We start from the raw sequence: 7,859 nt of genomic DNA, 5'->3' as shown, positions 1-7,859 counted from the left end.
GATTCATGCCTTCCCCAATAATAATCTTCCTCACCAAGACTTATTGGGAACTGATTTGTGGGTCTGCTTTGCTTAAGAGATAAAAGCAAAGCTACTTCCCGTGATATCAAAGGTTTGAGTCCCTGAAGCTTTATATAGCCTCTGCAGAACCTTTCATGCTTGAAACAATGATGAAAAATGACTGTCAGCTATGAAATCAAATTACATAAATCTTTTGCTTCTTTATATTTAGAAAATACAACCCCACACCCACCACCCACAATTTGTCCTGCCACAAATGCACACATCAGGGCTTTGCTGCATGACAAATGTGTGAGGTTGATCTATTTATAGTTCTTGCAACAGCAACACTGCCAGTACAGTTCTGAAGCGACTGCTGCATTGGTTTTCTTTTGCAACATTTTAAGATGCTGACTCTGAAGTCCTAAATGCCCTGGGCCATAATTTAGGGGGCACATAGAATAGTAGAGTTGGAAGAGACCCTCACCAAAGATGATGGTCATCCCAGCTAGACATGACTGGAAAACAAGAGAGAGATACACCCAGAGACTTCATCCAGAAATGTCACAGTGAAGATGGAGAAAGTTGCCTTTTCCTTGCTTCTTTTGTATCTTATATTGCAGGGATGTCCGTCCAACTTCCAAGAGACTGCGATCTACTCCCACTAAAAAAAATCTGACAGTGATCAAGTTGTTGAGCTTTTTAGGGGGAGCATTGATCAGGATCACGCAATCGACCAGGGAGACCGGTAGATGGCAATCAACCTCTTGGACATCCCTGTTATATTGTATTTCACTGTGTTATGATTTGCATTTCATGGAATGTTGCATTCCATCCATTATAACTGGACATGTCACAGGCCTCCTGAATGAAGATTGCAGGCCACTGGTGGCCCGTGGACCAGTTTGGGAACTCCTGTCCTATGTACCATCATCATCGTCGTCAGAACTCTGGTTGAAGACATTCTTTTCAGTGCCATAAATATTCAATTTATTCAAGCACATTTTTTAAAAAAACTAGCAACCTTACTGGAGCTCAAACAAAGTCAGATTTTCATTTTGAGAAATCCTTGGTTCAATGGGAGGTCACAGGAGCGACATCCTCCCTATTCAAACAATAAAACAGCCTATAACCCTCTTTGGAGTTACTGCAAATATCATTCAAATGACAGGCGGTAAAGATTTGTTTCCTTTAAGATACAGGCACCTGACAACTGATCTTTGAAAGCTTTAAGAGAATTAGAGCCCCATTCACAGGGCTGCCAGCTACTTTGTCGCTTTGCTGTACCTTTGCATGATGTTTTAATCTATGTACTTATATAGGTTGTGTTAATTTGAACATGATTAACATATATATCTGAAATAACTGGTATGCCAAACATGTACATGACTTTCTTTGGGATTATGTTAATTCTCAAAGGCAACTAATCCATGATTAGTGACAGCAGTGTAATTTAAATTAAGATTCACCCTCCACTCCCCCTTTCCTCCATCAGCCAGTACCTTTCGAACAAAAGAATACAATCAAGAAATAGGCTGGTCCACTCCAAAGATATCTTAAGGCTATGGTGCATAATTCATTTTAAACAAATAGAGAGAAAAAATCAGTTTGATAGTACTCTCATATCAGGTGCGCTTGGTTTAAGAATGTGTTATGGGCAATTTACAAAGCCAAGATAATAAAAGAAGAAGGTCAAAATATACACCAGTAATTGGAATTGTTTGGGTCAAATATCTGAGTTGCAAGGTCTCATGTGACTAAATTGTTCTAGAAGATAGTTATAAACCCTTCCTTCCTTCCTTCCTTCCTTCCTTCCTTCCTTCCTTCCTTCCTTCCTTCCTTCCTTCCTTTCTCATCTCATAAATATCATAGCTGGTTGTTGGAGGATTTTGAAGCAGAATAGCCCCCCCCCCACAAATGAAACTGGTCTACACAATGTTTTTTTTTGGGCTCAGCTAGACATCCCACACAACCCCCCACCCCCAGAACCAATATGGATTCTCATAATGATAAGTGAAGATCACATTCTGCTAAACACGCACATGTACCTGATAAAATTATTTTAAAACCATAAAGCACGTTGATGCTTATCCAGGGAGAATAACATTCGAAAGAGGAAGAAATGTAAAAAATTGAAGGTGGTTGGGCACTACATTCTGCCTTTAAAATACTTTTGACCCACCCACCTTGGGTAAACTTAAATATGCTTAACCTTCAGACACATCAGGCCCTCTTCAGCATCCCATACTGCAGCATCCAGGTTTCCTATTGAATTTATTTTCTATCCCATAACTACTGAGGCCAATATGGATTAATCTTGGATTGGAGAAGGCGTATTGGGTTTGTTTTGTCCTGTAGCTGGCTTATATTTCTTTATACTGTTGTGTGCGTGTATGTGTGTTTCTGCGTATACACACACACACAATCTCTGAGTGGTGCAAGATTCCAGGGAGGTCCAGGCACTTTATCCAGGGTTAATGTTCCCTTTTGAAAATGAGATACTGTAGAGGCTATGGATTATTTACACATAGATACAACCTGAGCCTATGATGGTGGGCTTCACAACATTGACACTCCAAGAGGGTCTTGCTGCAGCCATGGATTCAAACAGAGATCAACCACCGTGCTCTGACCCCCTCTCCAGCTTGCCGCCTTTAACAGCCCGCAACCTTTCTTTGCATCTAGCGTCTAGCTCACATAAAAGTCTAAAACTCTGCTTCAAAAAACTGGTTTGTCTTCTAGCTCAGTTGAGGGAGGGGCCTCTCCCATTTGTCATCTGGCATGGACCCCCCTTTCCACCTTCCTTTTGTTCTCCTAATGGCTCATCTCCCAGGCAACTGGCCTGGCTTCTATTGTCATATTTGATGAATCCAGGGGTTCAGTGTCTGGCAGCCAACAACTCATAATGCAAGAGAGTCTGAAACTCATAACACAGGGGAGTCTGGCACCCACAAACTCAGAACAATACTAACTAATAACACCGGGAGATAATTACAGGTTAGTGCTAAATAGCAAGGCAACACGACAAGTCTTCTCTGTCTGCTGCTTGAGCCAGGTGCCTTCAAATTATGTTTAAAGATCAACAGCTTCCAGACATTGCACAATGCCTGGAGCCTATTACCTGATAGTTAGGAGGAGAGGGGCAAGTATTCATCATATTCACACCAGGTGCCCCTTTCTCCTGCCTCTCAACCACGCAATAGGTGACCGCACTGCTGACAGTGGCTTAGAATGAGGAGAGGCTCCCTATCCCAGACATGTAACCTCTTGCACAGCATTGCTGATTTCCTGTGTGAACAGTGCATCCAAAACACTTGAGGAATCTGTCTCCATGTCCAAAGGGCTTGTATAAACCATTCCCATTGCCTTTTAATATTAGTGAAATACACTCCGTGTTGAGAGTGGATTTCATGCTCTTTATTCAGCTTGTAGTGGTGAGGAGGAATTGAAGTTCCCCCAGAATGTCTGCTTTATATACATTATTTACACAATGGACCCCACGTGATTGGCTGATTCTGGGATTGTCCTGTAGGCCAATCAGGTTGCGGATTCACTTCCACCTGGAGCTGGATTGGGTGGCTCCTGTGGACAAATAAGACTGCTGCATTCTGGGTCCTATTGTTCTAGGACCAATCAGACTGCTGCATTCTGAATCCTATTGTTCTAGGACCAATCAGACTTCTGCATTCTGAATCCTATTGTTCTAGGACCAATCAGACTGCTGCATTCTGAATCCTATTGTTCTAGGGCCAATCAGACTTCTGCATTTTGGATCCTATTCGTCTCAGTACATAACAATTAGCCACTGGCATTACGATGTCCCTAGCTGCTCTTCTAACACTTTTGCTTTATGACACAGTGCGGGAGCTGCTGCACGAGAAAGCTCCCTCACTGCTTGTTTCATTTTAAAATGGGTGCCTCTGCAGCTGGAGACGAGAAATGCACTTTCAGCACAGGGGAGGCAAAAGGTCTGAAGTATTACATTGAGAAGGAATTGCTGCGCAGCAAAAGTTGAAGCCGCACACTTCCACACATCCACTCCCATTCCTGTCTCTTTGAAAGATGATAAAAATCATTTCTGATCTGAACAGACCTCTGCTAAGGGTGAACGGAATGATATTCAGATTTATTTTTTGTGTGCTAGAAACTTCCTTGGAAGCGAGGTGTTGAAAGCCCTTACAAACCTTAATCCCAACTTTCCCCATTTCTTTCACTTCCCTTTTCTTCTTTAGTGGACATCTCCCCCACCCCCACCCCCACCCGGCCATTCTCCAGGTGATCTCTGGCAATCAGAGATCACACACTGGATATGATTACATCAGGATTCTGTGCAGCCAATCAACTGTTTGCTGGCACAACAAATTGCAGATTGACTCTGTTTGGTTAGCACAAAAGCAATGCTTCCTATACAGGCCATATGTTTAATCCTAGCCAATCAGTGTATGCACACACAACAACGATTTCCCCAAAATGCCCCCTTCTCAGCTCAGTCCCATACAAATGTACAGCAGCCCACCACAGCATAGACCTTTAGAAGAATAAAGAACTACACATGCAACATCAGTGCTGATGACTGGTGTTAAATAGTTTGCCATTACATTTTATTTTATTGGTTTTTTGTGCCTATCTTTCATGGAAATAAAGCAATATTAAGCTACCTGCCAGACAGTGACGTGCTTAACCTCAGCAACATTACCTCATCTTAAAATGTATTTAATTGCTTGTATTGCTAATTTTAATATTTCTTGTCAACTGTTTAGAGGTTTTATTACAGTCAAATGGTACATAAATGTTGTTAAATAAAATAAAATTTAATAAATCATATGACCTAGGAGTCCAGTTAAAGCACTTTTCAATATAGTTTTCCCCCTCCTTTCTATTTGTGTGTTTATATAAGTTAGAGGTATTTATTTTTTCAGAAAGTAAAATAATAATAATAATTAATGTGTTAAATTTAAATTAAGTGATCTCCTTCTCACAAAATCGCTTTCTCAATTACCTCAATGGACCAGACAGCTCCATCCATTCATTAAAGTAAGTGTGCAGGCTTCCCCAATATATACATTGCCAAAAGCATTTAATGAGGTTCTGTGGCAGAGATGAAGATATTTTCTGTTAAGTGTTTCAACAAGGCTGAGGGAAATGTAAATAGGACTGAAACATTTATCAGTACTAATCCTATTGGTCGCTAAAGAGCAGCAAAGTTATTCATCATTCCCCAAGATCTGCAATGGAAATAAGGAATGCATTTCAACCACTTCGACATCATTCTTAGTCCAGAATGTTTCCCTAGCCCTACTCTATTTTAACTCTGAACATCAAGTTAAGCACATGTCATATTTTTTTTAGTAAAAAAAACCCTGCTGCTTTTTTGCTTGAAAATCCTGCTAGGGTCTCTTAAGCTCAGAGACTTGTCATTTCAGTCTCGTTCACTTTTATTACATCCTGCCAGCTATGTCCAGATAAACTATAATGAAGGTTTCTGCTACCATTATAAGCCTCATCTTCTCTATCAACAAGCCTTCGGTACCATGGCCATTACGGGGAGCCTCAAAATTTGATCCACCATTGATGATAGGAAAGTTTAATTTGTGCTTGCCAGGCTGCAGAACTGATCTCTAAATGGCACATCACACAGGCTGTTATTTTGTCTCTTGGTGGATAGTTCCGAACTCCCTTTCCTCCCCGTCAGCATGAAGGTCATTCCCTTGAAGCAGAAATTAAACTTTAAAGAGAAATATAGAACCATAACAAACAGCCACGGGAATTTTTGGGTATCTATTCAGTCTCGTGTCATTTGACAAGATGTTGCCTTGCCTGTGCAGAACCCCAAAGCATCAGTCCCTCCTGTGTACAGATGTACCTGTTTCAAAGGGTTATTATAAGTTCTAAATGTTTTGATATTCATCTTGCTTTATACTTTGTAAACCTTCCCTGTATGTTTTCAATGAATGCCTGCCTCCTTCACAAATCAACAGGAGATCAAATGGTTGGGCCACTACCAGACCATCTTGGATTCACTTGTACCTATCAGCTGATGTTACATGACATTATCTCGAATCATAGATTCATATAGTTGGAACGGAATCATCTAGATGAACCCCCTGAAATACAGGAGTATGCAGCTGTCCATTACGGGGATCGAATCTGCAACCTTGGCATTATCGGCACCACACTCTAACCAACTAAGTTATCCAGGCGGACGTTCAGGCAATGATAGGAAAATCTAGTGTGTCATGGGACTGATTTCATTTGTCTTGGGGCTGATGGACCCACACATAGCTGCTCTGTTATGCCCACTAGTGTGGAGGGAGCAAAGCAGAATGTACAGACACACAAAATTGCAATATTCCTGATGATGTGTAAAGGTAAAGGACCCCCGACAGTTAAGTCCAGTTTTGAACGACTCTAGGGTTGTGGCGCTCATCTCACTTTACTGGCCGAGGGAGCTGACGTTTGTCCACAGACAGTTTTTCTGGGTCATGTGGCCAGCATGACTAAGCCGCTTCTGGCAAAACCAGAGCAGCACACAAACGCCGTTTACCTTCCCGCCGGAGTGGTACCTATTTATCTAATTGCACTTTGACGTGCTTTCAAACTGCTAGGTTGGCAGGAGCAGGGACCGAGCAACGGGAGCTCACCCCGTTGCGGGTTTCGAACTGCCGACCTTCTGATCGGCAAGCCCTGGGCTCAGTGGTTTAGACCACAGCGCCACCCATGTCCCTATGTATAAGATGACCCCTATTTTTTTTAACCCAAAATTAAGAAATTAAGTTGTTTAGCTTGGGGGGGGGGAGGTCACTTCTGCCAATCGCTCACTCACCTGCCCGCCACTGGCGATTGCTTGCCACAGCCACACACCTCGCTGCAGCAGCCAATTGTCTGCCCGCTCGCCGCCCCCAACAGCCCGCCCGCCCACTTGCTCCAGCTGCCAAACGCCTGCCCGCCTTGCGACAGCCGCCAATCGCCCGCCCAATTGCTGCTGCCATTAATTGCATGTCCCCTCTCTGCATTCACTATGCATGTATAAGACGACACCCAATTGTTGCCCCCCCTTTTTTTAGCAAAAAGCATCGTTTTATACATGGAAAAATACGGTACGTTATAGGGTGAGGCTGTACAAACTGCTACCTGTGGAGTATTGAAGAGCTCTGAGGGATCCTCCTCACAAGCAGGACAGCATTTTTAAAAGTTAAATAAAGCTTGTAACTTTTTTAAAAATCTGCTGTCCTGTTGCTGTTTTTAAGAATTATAGTTTCCTTTTCCTTTACAAAACAGGTTTTACAATAACAATTAAACCCATCAATTACAAAGAAAATAGAGGGGGAAAGAAAGAGTAGAAAAAGAGGAAGGAAAAGGAGAGAAGGGGAGATAATAATGTGAAGAGAGTTTAGAAGACAGAAAAAGAATGTGGTTCCAGACAATTGTCCATTATTAACGCATTATCCAAGGGCATCCTTCCACAACAGTCCATGGGAAGAGGATGGATGCCAATCATGTTCCTTCACTGCAATGTTTTCAATAAAAGGATGTCAAACCTGAAGGAAGTATTCCTGGTTTTGGGTTTGTGCAGTGATCTTAGATGTTTGGTTAATTTTGCCATTAGTGCAACAGTCCAGAGCTAGTGATGCTAGTGGTCTTGAAAGTCACTATCAGTATTTGCCCACTGTTAACTCTGGCTGCCATGAACTGTAAGTATAGTTAAGTCCTTATGGGAAACTCCAACTTCTGAGTTATCAACTATAGTAGTGTCCTCATCAGGTCTATTAGTAAGTATTGAGATGTAATCAAACAAATTTCATAAAATAACCACCCTTTCAACCACAATCCGAATGGGTGGGCAGCTCCACCACATATGG

This window comes from Podarcis melisellensis (assembly GCF_964234715.1).
Source record: "Podarcis melisellensis genome assembly, chromosome: 3".
Taxonomy (NCBI): Eukaryota; Metazoa; Chordata; class Lepidosauria; order Squamata; family Lacertidae; genus Podarcis; species Podarcis melisellensis.
The sequence above is the reverse complement of the archived record's forward strand: the minus strand, read 5'-3'. Positions refer to the sequence as shown.